This window comes from Crinia signifera, chromosome 4 (genome assembly GCF_055691185.1).
Source record: "Crinia signifera chromosome 4, ASM5569118v1, whole genome shotgun sequence".
In the NCBI taxonomy this organism is placed as follows: domain Eukaryota; kingdom Metazoa; phylum Chordata; class Amphibia; order Anura; family Myobatrachidae; genus Crinia; species Crinia signifera.
In genome coordinates, this window is record NC_139220.1 from 330,245,416 (window position 1) to 330,266,646 (window position 21,231).

Sequence of the window (21,231 nt, forward strand, 5' to 3'; positions counted from 1 at the left end):
CTGGACCAATGCGGATCCACTTTTGAGTGTTCCAATGCCGGGTGTGTGAGGTTCCCGTCTTTCTCCCCTTCAGTACCTTATGTCCTTTCCTTTTACTCCTACAGTCTCCCCTCTTTTTAGACAGGCACTTCTTGTATGGAGACAAGCACATAAACTGTGCAATTGGGATGGTGTAGATGGCGAGACCCCTCTATGGTTTAATAAGACCTATGCTGAGTTCAGACAGCTCTCTTTGGATGGGTTTTGGTTTAGGGCGGGCCTTACGTCTGTCTCACAATTGTTCCTCGAGGGGTCAATTAAGTCCTTCCAACAACTCTCTGAGAAATTTCAATTATCCAATAGATCCTTTTACCGGTACTTGCAACTTAGACATGCAGCCCAAATCTTGCCACGAGAAAACAGAGCTCTACCATATACAATAGCATTTTTAGCCAGATTGATACCAACAGTCTTGACTCCCTTAAAGCTTGATATTGGGGCAGTGGATGGGGAACAATGGTCTGATATCCTTAACTCAATCAGATACACGACCCCCTGTTTGAGATACCAGCAAATCTCATTCTATGTGCTGCATCGAGCGTACCTCTCCCCGATGTGTATGTACAGAATGGGGCTGAGAGCTGATGATACCTGCCCTAGATGCGCCTCACCCACTGCGGACTTTTGGCATATGCTTTGGTCCTGCCCACCGGTGCTGGCTTTCTGGGAGGCAGTTTGGACTGACATAACCATCACCGAGCCATCTGTCCCTCCCATAGATCCTAAATACTGCATGTTTGCCCTCGGCCTTGAGGAGTCTTTATCGCCCCAATATACAAATATGTTTTATGCCTGACCGCCCTAGCTAAGGTTCTTATCGCCAGGAAATGGTTTGATCTCTCACACCTGAATATTTACAACTGGCGAGCCCTCGTCAATGAAGTGGAGGGACATGAACGATTCACATATAGAGCAAGAGGTTCGCTAGGACCATATATTGCCAAATGGAGTTGATGGACCTCCTCTAGATTTGCCCTGTCTGCTGATTCGCAGTGAGACCCGACTAACCACTAATGCCTGAGACAAACTGAACCAACAATGTTGCAGACGCTTTCCAAATAAGAATGAAGAAATCTGCTCCCCCCAACCTAGAGGTATTGTCTCTGACAAGGGATGAACTGGATATTGTGGCTATTACAGAGACATGGTGCAATGAAAATCATGACTGGGACATAGCTATACCAGGATATACTTTATTTAGGAAGGACAGAATGGGAAAAATTGGAGGAGGGGTTGCAATATATGTGAAAAAAATATAAAGACTACTTTAATACAAAGTATTGAAGAAAAAACTGAGGCCCTTTGGGTGACCATAGAAACAGGGGAGAAGGCGATTCTTCGTATAGGGGTGATCTACAGACCACAGTGAGGAAGAGGAACTAGACAAGAGCCTATTGCAGGACATCAATAAAATGGCATTAAAAGGAGAGGTGATAATCATGGGAGACTTTAATTTACCTGATGTAAACTGGGAGCTGCCTGTTGCAAGTTCCACCAGCAGTAGGGACATGCTGAATTCCTTGCAAGGCGCATCCCTCCAGCAATTGGTGAGGGAGCCAACTCGTAAGGACGCAATATTAGACTTAATACTTACAAATGGTGACAGAATATCTGACATAAATGTGGGTGAAAATCTGGGATCCAATGACCATCAAGCAGTATGGTTCAAAATAAAGACAGAGACTGACTCATCGCACACAAAAACAAAGGTGTTAGATTTTAGGAAGGCTGATTTTGTAGAGATGGGAAACTCTGTAAGGGATTCTTTGGAAGAGTGGAGGAACTTGGAAGGAGTGCAGGATAAGTGGGAAAAATTAAAAAGTGCAATTCTAAAAGCAACAGAACTTTGTGTCAAAAGAGTTAGGAAAAACACAAGAAAAAGAAAGCCATTGTGGTTTGCAAAAGAAGTAGCAAGTATTGTGAAAGCAAAAAGTTGGCCTTTAAGAAATTTAAGCAGACGCAGAAGAATGAGGACAAAGAGGTGTATCTTGTTAGACAGATGGAGGCTAAGAAGGTAATCAGATGTGCAAAAGCACAGGCTGAAGAAAAAATGGCCCAGTCAGTGGGCAAAGGAGGGAAAACTTTTTTTAGGTATATAAGTGAAAGGAGAAAAACAAAAAGTGGAATAATTAGACTGAAGAAAGAGAGTGGAAGTTTTCTTGAGGGGGACAATGTAATAGCAGATAATATTAAAAAGTATTTCTGCTCAGTATTCACTGCTGAAAGAGAGGGGAAGGGGCCACAGTTAAGTTGCAAGTATAGTCAGAAAACTGAGGGAGAGACAAGTACATTTACAGAGGAGAAAGTCCTCACAGAACTCTCAAAACTGAAAGTGGATAAATCAATGGGGCCAGATGGGATACATCCAAGGATACTAAAAGAGCTTAAAGGGGAGCTGGTAAAACCAATAACAGAATTATTCAACCAGTCACTAGCTACTGGAGTAATCCCAGAGGACTGGAAAACAGCGAATGTATTCCCACTACACAAAAGTGGAAGCAAGGAAGAGGTAAGCCACTATCGACCAGTGAGCCTTACATCAGTAGTAGGGAAATTGATGGAAACACTCTTAAAAGAAAGAGTTGTAGAATATCTCAAAACCAGCATATTACAGGATCCAAAACAGCATGGGTTTACTGGGGGAAGATCATGTCAAACAAATCTTATTGACTTTTTTGACTGGGTGACTAAAGTAATAGATCAAGGTGGGGCTGTAGATGTAGCTTATCTAGACTTTAGTAAAGCTTTTGACACTGTCCCACATCGCAGACTGTTAAATAAACTTGAAAGTTTGGGATTGGATTCTAACATAGTTGAATGGATAAGAGCGTGGTTGCAGGACAGAAAGCAGAGAGTTGTAGTACGGAGTACAGTCAAAGGAGGGAAAGAGTACCCCAGGGATCTGTACTTGGACCGGTGCTTTTTAATATCTTTATTGGTGATATTGCAAATGGAATTGAGGGTAAAATGTGCCTTTTTGCAGATGACACAAAGGTATGCAACAGGGTAGACACACCAGGACGGGTAAAACAAATGATTGAGGATCTAGGTAGATTAGAGGAATGGTCAAGAGCATGGCAACTACAGTTTAATACCAAAAAATGCAAAATCATGCACTTGGGTCTCAGAAATCCAAAGACTAAATATAATATAAATGGCACTATAATGGAAACTACTGAGGAAGAGAGGGATCTAGGTGTCACTATTTCAGGGGACTTAAAAGCAGGTAGGTAATGTAACAAAGCAATGAAGAAGGCAAGTCAGATGCTTGGTTGCATAGGGAGAGGTATCAGCAGTAGAAAGAAAGAAGTAATAATGCCACTGTATAGGTCATTGGTATGACCTCACCTAGAGTATTGTGTTCAGTTCTGGAGGCCATATCTCCAGAAGGATATAAATACATTAGAGACTATACAAAGAAGGGCAACTAAAATGGTGCACGGCCTACATCACAAAACGTACCAGGAAAGACTAAAAGATCTTAATATGTATACTTTAGAGCAGAGAAGGGAAAGGGGGGACATGATAGAAACTTTCAAATATATCAAGGGTTTTAACAAGGTACAGGTGGGAGACATTCTTCACAGGAAGAGGAGCAACAGAACACGAGGACATGCACTGAAACTAGAGGGAGGAAGATTCAGGGGAAATGTGAGGAAGAATTACTTCACAGAAAGAGTAGTAGATAAGTGGAATAGCCTACCATCAGAGGTGGTAGACGCAAATACAGTAGTACAATTTAAACATGCTTGGGATAGGCATATTGATATCCTTACAAAAAAATAAGGATCAAATATGGTTTGAGGTAACATGTTTAAAAGAGGGGCAGACTAGATGGGCCAAGTGGTTCTTATCTGCCGTCAAATTCTATGTTTCTACCGTAGCACGACCACGGCACTTATCCACCAGTCATGCACCTAAGTGTCGAGCGCTCGTGAGCAACAAACACCCTTTATTCATTTTCCTTTGTTTTTGTTCAAGGGGGATGGGAGGGAACTTATTTTCTTGTGTTTAAGGGGATGTTTAATTGAAAACGTTAACTGTGACGATGATAGTTGCATAATTTGTACAGCAATATGACACACCTGTGTATTTCTTTTTTTTTTTTTCTCTCCCATTGATTAACTGAGACTCAAACGTGGACTCTGTTGAAAGACATATACTTTATTCGATTCAACATATTATGACGTGATGCTCAATACTTAAATGCAAATTCTCCTTTCTATTGTACAATTGTGCTGTACTGCCTTTTTGATCAATAAAAAAAATCACACAATTAAAAAAAAAATCATCCGTGTATGCTGTGGGAGGGTAGATATCTATGTGCTGCACGTGTAACTGCAAATAAAGTCGCAGCAATATGGGAATACAGAGATGTGTCCACATGCATCTATCCCCCATTCACCACATGTCGTGTTACAGATAACATGTGAGTGCGTCTTTTCATGTGACTTTTCTGTTATGCGTATTATTCACAAAGTGATGGAAATAGGACACACAAGCAGCTTCTGCTTATTAAAATATGTGGCATTCCTATATACTGTGTGTGACCACTGCTGTATCTGCATATGAAAAACTGGAAAACACTAATGTAGCATTTCTTATGTAGACACAATGCAGGGATTCCACATATTTTAATTAGCAGAAGCTGCTTGTGCGTCCTTGTCACATCACTTTGCAAATAAGAAGGACTGTTTAACACACAAGGAGGCTGGATGTGTGTGGACACATCTGTACACAAATGTAACATCATGGTCAGTGTCTGTGATATTTGCTATTGTGTATAAATATACATCTTATACCAGTGGTTCCCAAACTGTGTGCCGTGGCTCCCTGGGGTGCCTCGGGACACATGCAGGGGTGCCGCGGCTTGGTGGTCCAGGACCAACTCAAATTATTAATGGTTAATTATTTATGAGCAAAACCAGTGCTGGTGGCTGCCAATCATAGAATATGTACAAACAGAAGCAAATCCTGCCCTTTACCACATAACTGCTGCTAAGAATTGCATATAAACCCAATCTAATAAAAAAAATTTGGACCTAGGGGTGCCATGAAAAAAATTCTGATTCTCTAGGGTGCCGTGAATCAAAAAAGATTGGGAACCCCTGTCTTATACAATAAAAGTAGCGTTATCCTGGTAACCATTATACTTTTACATATTAACTTTCTTACAGGACATATAAGGAGCAGGATTCAAATTTAGAGGACGTGGAAAGGGAAATTGTTCTCCGATCAAGCCAACTAAATACATCATATCTCCTTACACCTCAAGAGGAGGAACAAACACTATTTTATTTTCTGGATAGAAGAAACATTTAGCAACTAATTTCTTCTCACCTCATACATGATGAGTCTCACAGGAGAGAAACCACATGTGTGCTCTGAGTGTGACAAAGGCTTTACATATAAATCACAGCTTCTCATACATCAGAGGAGTCACACAGGAGAGAAACCACATGTGTGCTCTGAGTGTGACAAAGGCTTTACATATAAATCACAGCTTCTGGTACATCAGAGGAGTCACACAGGAGAGAAACCATATAAATGTTCTGAATGCAGCAAATGTTTTTCCCAGAAGTCAAATCTTGTCCTACATCAGATGAGTCACACAGGAGAGAAGCCATATAAATGTTCTGAATGCAGCAAATGTTTTTCCCAGAAGTCAAATCTTGTCCTACATCAGAGGAGTCACACAGGAGAGAAACCACATGTGTGCTCTGAGTGTGACAAAGGCTTTACATGTAAATCACAGCTTCTCATACATCAGAGGAGTCACACAGGAGAGAAACCACATGTGTGCTCTGAGTGTAACAAAGGCTTTACATGTAAATCACAGCTTCTCATACATCAGAGGAGTCACACAGGAGAGAATCCACATGTGTGCTCTGAGTGTAACAAAGGCTTTACATATAAATCACAGCTTCTCATACATCAGAGGAGTCACACAGGAGAGAAACCACATGTGTGCTCTGAGTGTAACAAAGGCTTTACATGTAAATCACAGCTTCTGACACATCAGATGAGTCACACAGGAGAGAAGCCATATAAATGTTCTGAATGCAGCAAATGTTTTTCCCAGAAGTCAATTCTTGTCCTACATCAGAGGAGTCACACAGGAGATAAACCACATGTGTGCTCTGAGTGTGACAAAGGCTTTACATATAAATCACAGCTTCTGACACATCAGATGAGTCACACAGGAGAGAAACCATATGTGTGCTCCGAGTGTGACAAAGGCTTTACATGTAAATCACAGCTTCTGACACATCAGATAAGTCACACAGGAGAGAATCCACATGTGTGCTCCGAGTGTGACAAAGGCTTTACCTGTAAATCACAGCTTGTCACACATCAGAGGAGTCACACAGGAGAGAAGCCATATAAATGTTCTGAATGCAGCAAATGTTTTCCCCATAAGTCACATCTTGTCCAACATCAGAGGAGTCACACAGGAGAGAAGCCATATAAATGTTCTGAATGCAGCAAATGTTTTTCCCATCAGTCACATTTTGTCATACATCAGAGGAGTCACACAGGAGAGAAGCCATATAAATGTTCTGAATGCAGCAAATGTTTTTCCGAGAAGAAAAATCTGGTCAATCATCAGAGGAGTCACACAGGAGAGAAGCCATATAAATGTTCTGAATGCAGCAAATGTTTTTCCCAGAAGGCAGATCTTGTCAAACATCAGAGGAGTCACACCGGAGAGAACCCATATAAATGTTCTGAATGCAGCAAATGTTTTTCAAAGAAGTCACTTCTTGTCCTACATCAGAGGAGTCACACAGGAGAGAAGCCATATAAATGTTCTGAATGCAGCAAATGTTTTTCCCAGAAGTCAAATCTTGTCCGACATCAGAGGAGTCACACAGGAGAGAAGCCATATAAATGTTCTGAATGCAGCAAATGTTTTTCCCATATGTCAGATCTTGTCCAACATCAGAGGAGTCACACAGAAGAGAAGCCATATAAATGTTCTGAATGCAGCAAATGTTTTTCCCAGAAGTCAAATCTTGTCCGACATCAGAGGAGTCACACAGGGGAGAAGCCATATAAATGTTCTGAATGCAGCAAATGTTTTTCCCAGAAGTCACATCTTGTCCTACATCAGATGAGTCACACAGGAGAGAAGCCATATAAATGTTCTGAATGCAGCAAATGTTTTTCCCATATGTCAGATCTTGTCCAACATCAGAGGAGTCACACAGGAGAGAAGCCATATAAATGTTCTGAATGCAGCAAATGTTTTTCCCAGGAGTCACATCTTGTTATACATCAGAGGAGTCACACAGGAGAGAAGCCATATACATGTTCTGAATGCAGCAAATGTTTTTCCCAGGAGTCACATCTTCTCCAACATCAGAGTAATCACACAGAAGAGAAGCCATATAAATGTTCTGAATGCAGCAAATGTTTTTCCCAGGAGTCACAGCTTGTCCAACATCAGAGGAGTCACACAAGATAAAACTAAAAATGCAGTGTTGGCGGTATTGATAGACAGATGGACAGACAACACTATATGCGGTAAAGACAAACAGAGCATCATATAGAGGTATAGACAGATCGGAGTGGTATACAAAGGCAAATGTATGGATAGAACACCATAAGGGGGTATAGAAGGATGGACAGGTGACTAGGAGGACAGACCGAGCACCATATGGGGATTAGCTTGCCAGGAAGGGGCATACAGACATGGCTGGACCCTCTAACTATACAGGTACATGGGATGCAGCTGTTATGGGACTTGGTGGCTTGTGGGGCCCTTAAGGCAATCCCACTGCACCCGCTAGTTTTTTATGTGTAATCACTGCTGCCAGTCTGGGGCCTGGTATTGTACTTATTAGGAATGAGCCGGCAGGTGAATTTACAGTGTCTGTACCCAATTGTGCTTGTACAGTGCCGCATCCGTCAGCTGCACAGTACCATCACCACTACTGCAGGCACAGCCATACTTCCGGATTCTGCACAAGCAGCTCTGCCTCCCTCCCTGTACATGCACTGCTGGGCTCTGCCTCCCTCCCTGTACATGCACTGCTGGGCTCTGCCTCCCTCCCTGTGTACATACACTGCTGGGCTCTGCCTCCCTCCCTGTACATACACTGCTGGGCTCTGCCTCCCTCCCTGTACATGCACTGCTGGGCTCTGCCTCCCTCCCTGTACATACACTGCTGTGCTCTACCTCCCTCCCTGTACATACACTGCTGGGCTCTGCCACCCTCCCTGTATATACACTGCTGGGCTCTACCTCCCTCCCTGTACATACACTGCTGGGCTCTGCCTCCCTCCCTGTACATTCACTGCTGGGCTCTGCCTCCCTCCCTGTATATACACTGCTGGGCTCTGCCTCCCTCCCTGTGTACATACACTGCTGGGCTCTGCCACCCTCCCTGTACATACACAGCTGGGCTCTGCCTCCCTCCCTGTGTACTTACACTGCTGGGCTCTACCTCCCTCTCTGTACATACACTGCTGGGCTCTACCTCCCTCTCTGTACATACACTGCTGGGCTCTGCCTCCCTCCCTGTGTACATACACTGCTGGACTTTGCCTCCCTCCTGTGTACATACACTGCTGGACTCTGCCTCCCTCCCTGTGTACATACACTGCTGGACTCTGCCTCCCTCCCTGTACATACACTGCTGGGCTCTGCCTCCCTCCCTGTGTATATACATTGCTGGGCTCTGCCACCCTCCCTGTGTATGTACATTGCTAGGCTCTGCCTCTTTACCTGTGTACGTACACTGCTGAGCTTCACCTCTCTCCCTGTGTACATACACTACTGGGCTCTGCCTCCCTCCCTTTGCATGCGCTGCTTGGCTCTGCCTCCCTCCCTCCATGTTTACGTGCACTGCTGGGCTCTCCCTCCCTATATGTCCACTGCTGGGCTCTGCCTCCCTCCCTGTGTACGTGCACTGCTGGGCTCTGCCTCCCTCCCTGTGTACGTGCACTGCTGGGCTCTGCCTCCCTCCCTGTGTATGTGCACTGCTGGGCTCTGCCTCCCTCCCTGTGCACGTGCACTGCTGGGCTCTGCCTCTCTCCCTCCCTGTGTATGTACAATGCTGGGTTCTGCCTCCCTCCCTGTGTACGTACACTCTTGGGCTCTGCCTTCCTCCCTGTGTATGTGCTAAGCTGTGCTCTGTTACTTCTCTATGTATATGCACTGCTGGGCTCTGCCTCCCTCTATCTCTGTGTATGTGCACTGCTGTGCTCTAAATCCCTCCCCCGCTGTGTACGTGTACTGCTTGGAACTGCCTCCCTCTCTCCCTGTGTACGTACACTGCTGGGCTCTGCCTCCCTCTCTTCCTGTGTACGTACACTGCTTGGCTCTGCCTCCCTCCCTGTACATACACTGCTGGGCTCTACCTTCCTCCCTGTACGCAGACTGCTGGGCTCTGCTTCTCCTCCTGTATGTACACTGTTCGGCTCTGCCTCTCTCCCTGTGTACGTGCACTGCTGGGCTCTGCCTCCCTCCCTCCCTGTACATACACTGCTGGGCTCTACCTCCCTCCCGGTACGCACACTGCTGGGCTCTGCTTCCCCTCCTGTATGTACACTGTTGGGCTCTGCCTCCCTCCCTGTGTACGTGCACTGCTGGGCTCTACCTCCCCCTGTATGCAGACTGCTTGGCTCTGCTTCCCCTCCTGTATGTACACTGTTGGGCTCTGCCTCCCTCCCTGTTTACGTACACTGCTGGGCTCTGCCTCCCTCCCTGTGTATGTACACTGCTGTGCTTTGCCTCCCTCCCTGTATATGTGCACTGTTGGGCTCTTCCTCCCTCTCTGTGTTTGTACACTGCTGTGCTGTGCCTCCCTCGCTGTGTACATACACTGCTGGGCTCTGCCTCCATCCCTGTGTATGTGCACTGCTTGCTCTGCCTCCATCCCTGTGTATGTGCACTGCTTGCTCTGCCTCCCTCCCTGTGTAAATACACTTCTGGGCTCTGCCTCCCTCCCTGTGTATGTACATAGCTGGTTTCTGCCTCACTCCCTGTGTACATACACTGCTGGGCTCTGCCTCCCTCCCTGTGTACTTACACTGCTGAGCTCTGCCTCCCTCCCTGTGGATGTACATTGCTGGGCTCTGCCTCCCTGTGTACCTGCACTGCTGGGCTCTAAATCCCTCCCCCGCTGTGTACGAGTACTACTTGGATCTGCCGCCCTCTCTCCCTGTGTACGTACACTGCTGGGCCCTGCCTCCCTCCCTGTACATACACTGGTGGGCTCTACCTCCCTCCCTGTATGCGGACTGCTTGGCCCTGCTTCCCCTCCGATATGTACACTGCTGGGTTCTGCCTCCCTCCCTGTGTATGTAGACTGCAGTGCTATGGCTCCATCCCTGTGTATGTGCACTGTTGGGCTCTGCCTTCCTCTCTGTGTATGTACACTGCTGGTCTCTGCCTCCCTCCCTGTGTACATATACTGCTGGGCTCTGCCTCCCTCCCTGTGTACATATACTGCTGGGCACTGCCTCCCTCCCTGTGTACATACACTGCTGGACTCTGCCTCCCTCCCTGTTCATGTGCACAGCTGGGCTCTTCCACCCTCCCTGTACATGCACTGCTGGGCTCTACCTTCCTCCCTCCCTTCCTGTGTGTGTATAGTACTGTGCACTGCCTCCCTCCCTGTACATACACTGCTGGGCTCTGCCTCCCTCCCTGTGTCCATACACTGCTGGACTCGGCCTCCCTCCCTGTACATGCACTGCTGGGCTCTACCTCCCTCCCTCCCTGTGTATGTACATTGCTGGGCTCTGCCTCCCTCCCTGTGTACATACACTGCTGGGCTCTGCCTCCCTCCCTGTGTACGTAAACTGCTGGGCTCTGCCTCCCTCTCTGTATATACACTGCTGGGCTCTACCTCCCTCCCTGTATGCAAACTGATTGGCTCTGCTTCCTCTCCTGTATGTGCACTGCGGGCTCTGCCTCCCTCCCTGTACATACACTGCTGGGCTCTACCTCCCTCCCTGTATGCAGACTGCTTGGCCTGCTTCCCCTCCTGTATGTACACTGCTGGGCTCTGCCTCCCTCTCTATGTATGTACACTGCTGTGCTATGCCTCCCGCCCTGTGTACATATACTGCTGGGCTCTGCCTCCATCCCTGTGTATGTGCACTGCTGTGCTCTGCCTCCCTCCCTGTGTACATATACTGCTGGGCTCTGCCTCCATTCCTGTGTATGTGCACTGCAGGGCTCTGCCTACCTCCCTGTGAAAATACACTGTTGGGCTTTGCCTACCTCCCTGTGTACGTACACTGCTGGGCTCTACCTCCCTTCCTGTGTATGCGCACTGTTGGGCTCTGCCTCCCTCTCTGTGTATGTACACTGCTGGGCTCTGCCTCCCTCCCTATGTACGTGCACTGCTGGGCTCTGCCTCTCCCTGTGTACGTGCACTGCTGGCCTCTGCCTTCCTCCCTGTGTACATACATTGCTGGGCATTGCCTCCCTCCCTGTGTACATGCACTGCTGGACTCTGCCTCCCTCCCTGTGAACGTGCACTGCTGAGCTCTGCCTCTCTCCCTTTGTACATACACTGCTGGGCCCTGCCTCCCTCCCTGTGTACATACATTGCTGGGCATTGCCTCCCTCCCTGTGTACATGCACTGCTGGACTCTGCCTCCTTTCCTGTAAACGTGCACTGCTGAGCTCTGCCTCTCTCCCTTTGTACATACACTGTTGGGCTCTGCCTCTCTCCCTTTGTACATACACTGTTGGGCTCTGCCTCCCTCCCTGTGCATGTGCACTGCTGGGCTCTGCCTCCCTCCCTGTGTACGTGCACTGCTGGGCTCTGCCTCCCTCCCTGTGTACGTACACTGCTGGGCTCTGCCTCCCTCCCTGTGTACGTGCACTGCTGGGCTCTGCCTCCCTCCCTGTGTACGTGCACTGCTGGGCTCTGCCTCCCTTCCTGTGTACGTGCACTGCTGGGCTTTGCCTCCCTCCCTGTGTATGTGCACTGCTGGGCTCTGCCTCCCTCCCTGTGTACATGCACTGCTGGACTCTGCCTCCCTCCCTGTGTTCATGTACTGCTGAGCTCTGCTTCTCTCCCTTTGTACATACACTGTTGGGCTCTGCCTCTCTCCCTTTGTACATACACTGTTGGGCTCTGCCTCCCTCCCTGTGCATGTGCACTGCTGGGCTCTGCCTCCCTCCCTGTGTACGTGCACTGCTGGGCTCTGCCTCCCTCCCTGTGTATGTGCACTGCTGGGCTCTGCCTCCCTCCCTGTGTATGTGCACTGCTGGGCTCTGCCTCCCTCCCTGTGTACATGCACTGCTGGACTCTGCCTCCCTCCCTGTGTTCATGTACTGCTGAGCTCTGCTTCTCTCCCTTTGTACATACACTGCTGTGCCCCGCCTCCCTCCCTGTGTACGTACACTGCTGCGCTCTGCCTCCCTCCCTGTGTATGTACACTGCTGGGTTCTGCCTCCCTCCCTGTGTACATACACTGCTGGGCTCCGAAGCGGTGATTACAGATAAAAAAAATCTAAAAGTGCACTGGGATTGCGTTTGAGGCCCCCCAAAGCAGCCGGGTCCCATAGAAACTGCCTCCTCTATAGTTACACCACTGATTATAGGAACCCTATATTACGGCCTTGTACCACCCTACAGGTCTACTCTGGTCTCTCTCCTTTCCCTCATGCCTCTATGTTGCTGCCTTGCCTCACTGTCTCTGAATACTATGTACTACCTGTATCACATAGTAACCAATCATTATTACATGTGTTAGGTCGCTGACACTAGAATGCTAATAGTGGATTTCTAGTTGCTATGGGTTATAGTACATCCTTCCTTCTCACATGTTATTAACCAGGTCTGATGGAGAGCACATTGTGTAATAGACTAATACTAACATCCTCCATAATAATTAGCAGCACAGTAACAGTATACACGTTACTATGACACAGTATATAGTGATATAACCTGCATGTAGACTGAAGGACGATGATCTAACAATATCTGTAATAACCATGTATATTACTAGTAGCTGTCCCCAGAACAGGGGAATAATAGCTGATCTGGATAAATGGGATTCTGTTACCGATTGTATAACTATAGACTTTGTTTCTCTATAATACTTTGTACATTCTTCTACATGTTACAGATAGTTAGGTGGTCCTGTAATGATGACCATCTGGTAACCTATAATAACAACCTAAATAAACTAATGATCCTTCAGCAAATGGATTATTGATGTCTTTATTCCTGGTGCTGACATATAACCACAGCGACTACCTGCCAATCGGGGATTGCTCAGTACAAGGAGAGATGCATTATATTCCCTGCTTGCTGTGGTCCTTTATTGTCTGCTGTCCTCCAGATGGAACTCTCAGACTAGATCAGTTGCTGTGACACATAACAGCTTGGCCGTCTTATGTCCCTGGGCCTGATTCAGAGATGATCAGTAATCTGAGAAAATGGCAGGTGACTGTGAGAAGAAAGCTGCCGCTCAGACAGAAAGCGAAAACACCTTGGGTGACATTTAATGGGATGTGATTTTTAGTAATGTTCTGAAATCGCACATTATCGCATTTTCCAAAATCTGGAATTTTTTGAGAAAATCAACTAATTGAATTAGGTGCGAACTCGCGGCAAAAATGCGATTATTAGTCATGAAAATGTGCGAATTACTGCACGAGTGGTTTGTGTAAAATAAATACATAGGGTCCCCCCTCCTGAGCAAAAGCAGCCCCGTGCTGGTGTTACCATATACAATTTTGTACAAATAGATATGTCAGAAAATGCCAGGAACAGCACAAATATTTTGATTTGAATTATGTTTCATGATGTGTGTTGTCAATCATGATTAATTGTTCCTTACTGCAAGAATTTGGATCATTGGGTACAGGACAGGGTGTAGTGGGCAATCCATATAGACAGGAGGCCAAATGCTTAATACATTATACATGAAACGGATTAATCCCATGTTTTATTAATTGAGTAAGCAAATTCATATAAACACTATGGGCCTGACTCCAGCACCTAGACAGCCACCTGGTCACCAATATTGCTTCATGCCTCTAGGATGTCAGATAGCTGATTTATCATCCAAGTTATATTGCAGGACAGGACACAACTGTGTATGTTGACACAGTAGGAAGAATAGTCTGGGTACACAGGAAAAGCCCATTAACAGAAATGCGGAATAAGCAGGAAACCCCGGCCCCATTGGCATCGGGGAATTCTCATGGGAACAGACAACTTCAATCCGTGTATTTGGGATATAAGGGAAAGACATGGGCCCTTATTCTGATCGGTGCGGCCAGAGCCGATTATGCGGCCAGGACCGTGCGTGCGAAACCCCGCCTTCCATACGGATCGCCAACTCCGTCCGTACGCGGTAAGAAGCTGGCCGAACGGACCGCACGTGTATTTTTCACAGAATACGCCTCCTCCATCTAAGGGAACCTCCCCCATCATTCGATGGTCGCAGACCATCGAATGCAGGACCGAGTGCTCCACCAGCACCCGCAACCTCAGACCACACGGACATTTTTCCGTGCAAAAGCAGAGATCTGGGCGGGCAGCTGATATCCGGCGATGTCATATGTCCGCCCCCCACACGTGCGTCACGGCCGCATTACCATACGTACGCCCAGCGTTTTCATGGGAACTCCCATGAAACGCGGGGCGTATGCTTATGGTAATGAGCCCAAATAGCCCTTCACGCCCCTCTCCACCCCCTGTTCGGAGTGTTCACATATCATGCAGGATTTGGCCGTACGCCCCGCTCGCACATGCGCAGACTCAAAACATCGGCGGGCCGAACGCACGCGGATATATCCGCACCGATCAGAATAAGGGCCATGGATAGTTAGTGCAATTCAGAGGGACAGCTATGAAGGAAGGATCCTGAGACGTCAGGTAGTTATTCATATTTACCCTCAAATATTCTTGCAAGTGTATAGTATGTGTATTGTGTAGGTTAGTAGAAGTGTTTTGTTTGTTATGTAGGTACCATAAATAAGGAAGCGTATAATATTATAGGACTTATTATCATTGTGTTTCTTATCTTGTATTGTTTGTATACCTAGATAAAGTATCATTTTAATAGAGCTGACATTCCGCGTCTCGAATTCTCTTGTTGGGACCTCTACATATCTCATAAGAGATCTGTTTATATATATGTATATCCTGCACTATATTGTATAGGGCTGGCAAGGTTGGTTGGCATTGCATTCGTAAACATCATTTCCACATAGTCGATGAGCTGGGATAAAATATATGCGTAAAGTATATTGTAATAGTTTAGCTCCCAGACAGTAGATATATAGTATTATATATCTAGGTATAGTATTTACCCTGTGGGTCAATCACACTTATGTGTATCCAAATGTTTATGTGAAGTACATCTCTGTGTGATTGGACTAGTGATTATATTGCCCCTTTTGTTTTAAGTCAACCTATCTTGTAGGCCTATTATAATATAAATACAGATATTAAATACATAAAGTTATATCAATATATGATATAATCTGTATCATATCACATGATATAATATATTTACATCAGAGAGACCCCAAACTCTACACTGGTTTCAGAAATTCAGGGGAGTTAAAACATAGGGGATCCCCCGAATTTCTAAAACCAGCACCAGGCTCAAGGGCCGGACCTGGTTCCCAAAACACAGGGGACAAAATGACTAGGGGTCCCCCGTATTTTGGAAACCAGCACTGGGCCCAAACAGCCATTAAAGGGCCCACCGGGTCTTGTAGTTCTACAACATTACAAATAGTGAAATAAAACACACTAACACGTGAACAGTATAGCATTATTACATACTACATGCATTTACACATACGTCACCTATGGATTCCCTCATAGGCTTGTCCATGTAGAATCCCCATGGAGAACCTGCGGAGGGAAAATATACTCAACAGACCCCTCCCTGCTCGGTCGCTGTCTTCTCCGGCTGGCAGCACCCCTGTGAGAGCAGTCCAAATGTTTGTTTACATTCGTGGCTCCTTCCACATGTCCCTCCCACCAGCCAATAAGGAGCGGCCATTGGCTGGTGGGCGGGACTAACCTGCGGCATGTGGGAGAAGCTGCAAATGTAAACAAACATTTATCAGCCTGATGCCCACCACCCTTCCTTTATTGGGGGGTCCCCACTCCTCCAAGGTCCCTGCCACAGGGATCAATGCTTTGGCCAGGGGAACTTATGTAAAAAGTTTACCCCGGCTGTGGCCACCCGTATTTTAGGAACCAGGACCGGCCCTTGAGCCTGGTGCTGGTTTTGGAAATCCTGGAGCTCCCCTATGTTTTTGCTCCCCTGAATGTCTAAAACCAGGACCGGATCTTTGAGCCCTGGGCTGGTTATGCTCAGGAGGTGGAACCAACACATTGTTTTACATTACCATGCACAGATCGCACTGGTCTGTGCATGGTTCTGTCAAACTCGACATGTTCCAATAGGTCTATTTGTTGCTATTTTTGGTAATGTTTTCTAATATTCTCACCCCAGTATACTTTACAATGGGAAAACATCTTGATGCGAATTGAAGTGTGACAAAATTTCTACAGGTCAGAATGGGTGATTTTTGCAGCAAAAAGTGCAATTTTCACTGCAAATCGCATCCTATTAAGTTGGAGATTTTGGGAAACTGTACGAATTTCAGCTGTTTTTTTGACATAAATTTTCCAAAGTCCAAATATTTCATCCCAGTAAATGTCACCCCTTGTGTCCATTAGCGAATGTATTGCAACACTATCACAGATCGCTATCCACTCACAAATCCATATGCAATTCCTGATGCATTGAAAGGACTTTGCTGTCTGTGACAATGAGAGGTAGGTCTGAGGCTTCCACTAATCTGCGACTGAGATGGGCAGAACGATGCCAGCGCAGACATCAAAGATCCTCTATTATATGGCCTAAGAAATCATCAGGTTCCCACTCCCACATGCTGGCGTCCTGTCAGACAACCTCTGGCCACTTTGTGTACCTATTGTGACAAGGAAGCACGTACACTGGAACTGATGAAGTTGTGGTCTTTATTTTTGTAACAGGTACACAGCATACCAGGTAATCACAGCAAGAATGGTTACTTATCCTCTGACATCTCCACCATCATCATCAATATCACTAAGGACAGTCCACATTCTCCGCATGCTTTCCAACTCCTCTCTCTAACCTCCTCTCTGCCTTTCCCAGTGGTCTGACTCCCCTACTCATGAGGAAGGCCACTGTCTGGACCTTGTTTTCACCAGGCTGTGCTCAGTCTCTGATTTTACAAACACTCCCTTCACTCTCTCTGATCACAATCTCATCACCATCTCACTGTCCTCCATTACGCCAAGCTCACTGACACACTGAAATTATGCAAGCCTACACCAGGGTTGCCTACCTGACCCTCTACTTCAGGGAGAAAATGCTCTGCTCCTGGACTTCCCTGGTAATGTATGATTGCCAGCACCTGTGGGAAGCTAGGTAATTGATAAGAAAGGTGTCACCACAGGTGATGGAAATCATACATTACCAATAAGGAGCGGCCATTGGCTGGTGAGCGGGACAAACCCCCGGCATGTAGGAGAAGCTGCAAATGTAAACAACCATTTAGCTGCCCGATGCCCACCACCCTTCCTTTATTGGGGGATCCCCACTCCTCCAAGGTCCCTGCCACAGGAATCAATGCTTTGGCCAGGGGAACTTATGTAAAAAGTTTACCCTGGCTGTGGCATTACCCTGTTGGCTCTTTAGGAACCAGGACCGGCCGCTCCTTATTACCAGGGAACCCTGGTTGAACAGGATTGGTGTAGCGATCGAATTACCTCTGAGCGAAGGGGCTGCAGACATAGAGTGGTTCAGGCTCTGGTTACAGATTGTTTGCAGGTGGGGAGGTACTGTGCTCACCTTCTGGGTGTCTATACAGTGTGAGCTGAAGACTGTGCGTGCCCTTAGAATAGTAAACTATGTCACTGGAGGTGACTTGTGGTGTGACAATTGGTTGTAGCTAATGACCCCTATGTTCAATGATGAGAGGAAAAATCAGATGGGTGCAAAATACATTTATTGGTGTGAAAGCAAAGGGAAGTGGGGCTGGGGCTGACTGCCTTGCAACTTCCACTCGGTGAGTGGTGTCCGTTGCAGGCGGATATTGGGGCCACAGGTAGGGCAATCACTGTCCTGTGGTGGGTGGGCGGGTGGATAGATGCAGCAAATAGTCCCGAAAAAAGAGTCCAGAAACAATAAGGTATGTTTATGTCACCGGAGGTTGGCGTCCCAAGACACCCCAGTGGTGCATCCAGACATACCTTGAATCTGCCGCTGTACGGGAAGTGTTGGAGTAGCCGTTGATGCCGATGAAGTTGTTGCCGCTGGCGTCCTGCAGTCCCGGATAGGGGACGCCAGTTGTTGACCACGCTGCTACAACAGTGCGCCGGTGACTGCCGGATGGTGTGGGCCTGCGTCACCAGAAGCGCGACGCACTGGAGTGACGTGCGCTCGACTCACTTTGGAGGAGACTTTGATGAATGTGGGATGCTTGATGCAGTGGGTGGGCGTGTATGTCCCAACGCATTTCAGCCGAGGTCCGGCCTTTTTCAAGGGTGTCAGTGTTGTGTTACAGTCCCGAATATAAGAGGAGGTTGGCTCCACCCCTCTTGTTCTGATTGGTCAACATTAAAATCAGTCTCTATGCAGTTGTGAACGTCTTGGGGTTACTGTGTTAACTATCCTGACTGTGTCGACTGTTGTACATGAGGACGTATGTACAAAGATAATGGGTTGAATAGTGATTGGTATACGGGATACAGTTAATGGAGGTGCATCCGAATATGATGAGAAGGTACTTGTTTCCTAGCACGGCCACAACGATCATGATCGTGGGCATCGTGAGTAAAAATCGGGGCCATCGCATGCACTAAAAAATCGGGTGCGATGGTACCGATGCGATGCCCGCGATTTCCCATAGGGAACAATGTTAAATGCCTCAATTTACCCGCGATGCCCCTCGATTTCCCATAGGAAACAATGTTAAATGGCTCAAATTACCCAAATCATCATAGGGAACAATGGTAAATGGGCCAGAAACCACCAAAAACACCCCTGAACAGTCCCCCCAAAAGTAGTTTACGCCACCCCACGATCAACGCGAACCCGAAGCGTGGCGAGCGGCAGCGGTACGCGTCCTCCGACCTTTTCATACCCCCACTATCCACGTTGGCGTGGAGTTGAGAATAGAATAGTGTGGCGAGCCCGAAGCGTGGCGAGCGGACGCGGATACCTGTGAAGTCCGCGAAGGGACGCGTTTACCTGTGAAGGTATCCGCGTCCCCTCGCGGGGCTCGCCACGCTTCGGGCTCGGTGGCTCACTGCGCTCGCCACACTATTCTATTCTCAACTCCACACCAACGTGGATAGTGGGGGTATGAAAAGGTCGGAGGACGCGTACCGCTGCCGCTCGCCACGCTTCGGGTTCGCGTTGATCGTGGGGTGGCGTAAACTACTTTTAGGGGGACATTTCACTGTTCAGGGGTGTTTTGGGGGGTTTCTGGTTCATTTACCATTGTTCCCTATGATGATTTGGTGAAATTGAGGCATTTAACATTGTTTCCTATGGGAAATCGGGGGCATTGCGGGTAAATTGAGGCATTTAACATTGTTTCCTATGGGAAATCGGGGGCATCGCGTCTGGACCATTTAAGCCTTTTTTAGCCGCATACGACGCGACCGACGCGATTTTGACTTTTTTCAATGCATTTCAATGCTAAAATCGGGGGCATCGCGTCGGTCGCGTCGCAGACCACTAAAAATTACACCAGATGCCCGCGATTGTGGTCGCGCTAGGAAACAAGTACCGATGAGAATAAATTCATTGAAGATATATGTGTAAATAAATGAATATAATTAATAAAATTAAGTGAGATAATATAGTAACCATAAAATAAAATAAATGAAATGAAATATAATATAATAGAATGAAGTAAAATAAAGAATATAAAATAATATAAAATAAAATTAAATGGATAGCAATAAATCAAAATGAATGGGTAGTAATAATGCAAGTAGTAGACGGTGGAATCAGGCATATATATTGATGGATTGCCTGAGGATGGTATTATTATGGGCGCCTATTGCGTGTCCGTGGATGGGTGTGTACGTCATCTAAGGTGTTACGGGTGCTCATAGTGCTACCTTGATTAATAAGGGCGCGGAGTCATGGGTATTCCTAATGTAATGGGTGACCCCATATTTGCATGCAATGATACGTCATATTGAGACAGTTACAGATGTCCATTATGGAAGTCAATGTTTAAGCCCCCAGGGTGTAGAGTTTTCAGATTGAAAATCCAAAAGAGCTCTCTTTTGTTCAGTAACTCGATGTAGTCACCCCCTCTCCAATTTCTTGAGGGTGATTCAATGGCTGTGAACATGAGTCCCGCAGGATTGGAACCATGTGCCTGTTTAAAGTGCATGGATACGCTATGTTTTTCGTAACCTATTTTTATGTTGCGTATGTGTTCATACATTCTAACTTTCAATGCTCTAATAGTCCTCCCTACGTACTCCAATCCGCAGGGGCACTTTAACAAGTAAATCACCCCTTTGGATTCGCAGGAGAGGTGTTGTCTGTATTGGAAGGTGCTGTTGGTGGTCACTGATGTCCAGGTGTGGTGACTTTTGGTTGTCTTAGTGGTGAGGTTATTGCAGCATGTGCATCTACCACATTGGAAGAAGCCTTTTGTGTCTGTGAGTCTTGTTTGTGTAGTTTGTTTGGGTTTTATGTGGTTTTCACTAGTCGCTTTCTCAAGTCTGGCGCTTTTCTGAATACAAGTGTTGGTTTCTCTGATAAGTGATGCTGTAGATCTTGGTCCTGTCTTAGTATGTGCCAATGTTTTTGGAGTATCCGTCAGAGTTGTTGAGAAGACTGGTTGAATTGTGATAAATGAGACATCTTGTGGGCCCTGTTTATTGCGGGTATTGGTCTTAATGTTTTGTCCCTGTCTAGTGTGGCTATCTCGTGGTAAGTGTCATTCACCAATTCCTCATCATAATGTTTGACTAGGAATTGGTCCCTCATGTCACTTGCTTGTTTCTCAAAATCTTGTGTCTTGGAGCAGTTTCGTTTCAGACGACGGAACTGCCCTTTGGGTATCCCATCCAAGGATCCGATACGTAATCCCGGCGGTCGGAATCCCGACAATGGAATCCCGGCTCGCCACGCAGCAGGCCCGGTGCCTCGCTACGCTCGGCATGC